The sequence below is a fragment of the Rhinopithecus bieti genome, unplaced genomic scaffold (genome assembly GCF_001698545.2).
Source record: "Rhinopithecus bieti isolate Rb0 unplaced genomic scaffold, ASM169854v2 scaffold_70981, whole genome shotgun sequence".
Classification (NCBI taxonomy): Eukaryota; Metazoa; Chordata; class Mammalia; order Primates; family Cercopithecidae; genus Rhinopithecus; species Rhinopithecus bieti.
The window spans coordinates 18,453-21,736 of record NW_016826267.1 but is presented as its reverse complement, the minus strand read 5'-3'; the positions used below and the strand labels follow the sequence as shown (position 1 = coordinate 21,736).

At 43.0% G+C, this 3,284-nt stretch overlaps 1 pseudogene; it reads right to left on the bottom strand.

Annotated features, from left to right (window-relative positions):
* Nucleotides 1-888: 888 nt before the first annotated feature.
* Nucleotides 889-1,497, bottom strand: LOC108522913 (60S ribosomal protein L19 pseudogene; annotated as a pseudogene).
* Nucleotides 1,498-3,284: the final 1,787 nt, after the last annotated feature.

Genomic DNA, 3,284 nt, shown 5'->3' with positions numbered 1-3,284 from the left:
AGAAACATTGGAGTAGTCACTGCCTTTTTCTTTTAATTTTTTAAACTGTAACCGAGACATAAGGTTCACTATTATGTGTTTATGTTGGCAGAGATTCAAATGTGAAAATTCTTTTCTAAACCATTCTTTGAAGTATTTGGATATTCGCTTCAAACTTTTTGTCATGCCCTCAATTGATTAAACTTTCATTTTAAAGAGTCAATGGATAGCATGTCTTGATTTGCAGTCTTTCCACAGGTCTTTTAAAGATCACACCTACACAACAACAAAAATGGCCTGTCAATTCAGTGAGATCAAGTCAATTAATGGAATTAAAAAAAAAAACACTAAAGAGATTCTTTTAATGTGGCACCATGTGTGTGAAAACAATTCTTGGGTTGACCATAATTTTATTTTCTCACAGTGGATTTTGGCACCACTTGGTACAGCTTGGCTAAGGCTCTTTCTAGCCCACCCTTGAGCATTTCTGTCTTCTCAATCCCTTCTGTTATGTTCCTTGTACACTGTGAGTTCCAGCCCTTTCCCTGAACTGTATGTTCTAGAAACATAGAATCTTGGAGTTGAAAGTGCTGTGAGTAGCCACATAGTTCATTCTTCCTCCCAGCGGGTACCCTCTTGTGTAATATCTCTGACAGATGGCCACCCAGCCTGTGTTTGAGCATCATCTAGGACAGGGAACCCTCTACTTTGCAAAGCAGCTTGTTCCACTGTGGGCGAGCTCATACTGTTAAGCTGATCATTTTGCCATTGAGCTGAAACTTGCTTTCTTCTAATTTTCATTTCTTTCCTTCCTTCCTTCCTTCCTTCCTTCCTTCCTTCCTTCCTTTTTATATTAATGACTGATCTGTGTAATCACAGAGGCCAGTATGTAAAGACAAAGGGGAGCTTTTATTTCTTGATCTTTTCCTCCTTGGACAAAGTCTTGATGATCTCCTCCTTATTGGCCTGGAGGCGCTCTTCACGGTGCTTGCGTTCTTCCTTGGTCTTGGACCTGCGGGCCACAGCCTGGTCAGCCAGGAGTTTCTTGCAGGCCTTGTCTGTCTTCAGCTTGTGGATGTGTTCTGTGAAAATCCGCTTGCTTTTGAACACATTCCCCTTCACCTTCAGGCACAGGCTGTGATTCACGTAGCAATCAGTCTTCTTAGATTCATGATATCTTCTGAGCAGCCTGCAGAATCCTCATTTTCCTCATCCACGTGATCTTCTCTGACATTCAGGCATTGGCTGTACCCTTTTGCTTACCTACGCCCATGTGCCTGCCCTTCTGGCCGGCCAAGGTGTTTTCCGGCATCGTGCCTGGGAATGGACAGTCACAGGCTTGCAAATGATCAGCCCATCTTCGATCAGCTTCTGGATCTGCTGACTGGAGTTGGCATTGGCGATTTCATTGGCCTCATTGGGGTCCAACCAGACCTTGTTCTTGCCACAGTGGAGGACACTAGAGATGAGCCTCTTCTGAAGCCTGAGCATACTCATGGCTGAGGCCACAGCAGCAAAAGATAAGAGCTCCCTGAAAGCTTTTAAACATAAAATTTCAAAATATATTCTTGATAGGCATGGGAGCAAAACATCAAGGGTTCCAGGGAAACAGTATGTTGGATTGAATCTTTTGATTTTATTTTGTATATGCGAACATGGTCAAAGTCATTTCTCACAAACAGCACAATTTTACATTATTAAATGTGTTTTAAAAGTAGGTATTTTGAAAGTCTTTCATGTATACAAGCAAGTGAAGACAAAAGGGCAGGCCTCTATAATTACCTTGAATTTTCAAAAGTTCAAGTACTACTAGGTTAGCAAAATTCGAGAGCTCTGTCGGGTTTTCTTGATTGTGAATTGGCACAGTAATTATCCACTGAGGATGACCAATTTGCCTATGATTTAAAAAAAATAATCTCTGAGCATTCAAAATCTACTGCAACTCTCTGTTCTGGGAATAATGTGAGGTTTGCATAGAGGGAGTATGCCAGTGAAGGCTTGAAAATAGGTTCTAAAATGCTAAGGGCACAAGTTAGTTTGACTTTAAAAGCACCTTAACATTTTGTTACTGAAAGGTTTACATTATCTTGCCTGTTCAAGGAATTGTATGGACCAGCCCAAGAATTGCCTGTTACTGCCAGTTAAAATGTGAACCCTGGGGTCAGTGTAATTTCTGGAAGTAAAATAAGTATGAGAAAGAGTACAGTTACTGACCATTATTCCTGGTGCCATGCTTGGCAAACTTTTCTGTAGAGGGGCAGACAGCACACATTTTAGGTGTTATGGACCATGCAGTCTCTGTCATTACTACTCAACTCTGCTGTTTAAATGCTAAAGCAGCCATAGACAATAGTTGAATGAATGAGTGTGGCTGTGCTCCAATAAAACTGTCTACAGAAAGGGCGAGTGGCAAGATTTTGCCACAGGGTCCCAGTTTACCCACTCATTTCCTGGAGGAAAATCAGAGTCCTTGCAGTGTAGCATCACCTCAAGCCATGGAGTACTTGGTGACCTTTGGTGCGCTGGTTCTCTTTGACCTGAGCGGAGTTCTTTCCCATGAGACCCGAGCGATGTCTAAAATGACTTTCCCTGATGACACCCTGGATATACAATTTCCTTAGCTTACATGTCATTTCGATGAGAGTAAGTGCATAGGAAATGTTGCTATGATGTCCTTCCACAAATCTGGGGATCTGTGGAGAGAATGTTATTTATGACAGAGCATTAGAGGGAGAACAAGAGCAACAAAATCAGAGATCTCTGGTGTCACTGTGGTGGATTGTTTGTAAAGATGGCTGCTAACAATCCCGCCCATCCCGCCATGTGCCTCAGGCACTTCCCATCAAGTAGTGAGGTCTATTTACCTCCCCTTAAAATGGGCTGACCTTAGGACTTGTTTTGGCCAATGGAATATGGCAGAAATGATGAAACCGTCTTTGCAAAATTGTGACTGAGACGGTGAAATAGATCTAACTTAACTCCATCTTGCTTCTTAGCTCCAAGTTGCTTCTTAGCTCCAAGCAGTCCTTATTCATTCCTGGGCGTAGGCTGAACTAACTTTGGGAGAAGCTTAGTTATGGTTTACAGTTTAAAACAAAGACGATAGGCCGGGCGCGGTGGCTCACGCCTGTAATCCCAGCACTTTGGGAGGCCAAGGTGGGTGAATCACGGGGTCAGGAGTTCAAGACCAGCCTGGCCAAGATGGTGAAACCCTGTCTCTACTAAAAAAAAATATAAAAAAGTTAGCCGGGGCCGGGTGCGGTGGCTCAAGCCTGTAATCCCAGCACTTTGGGAGGCCGAGACGG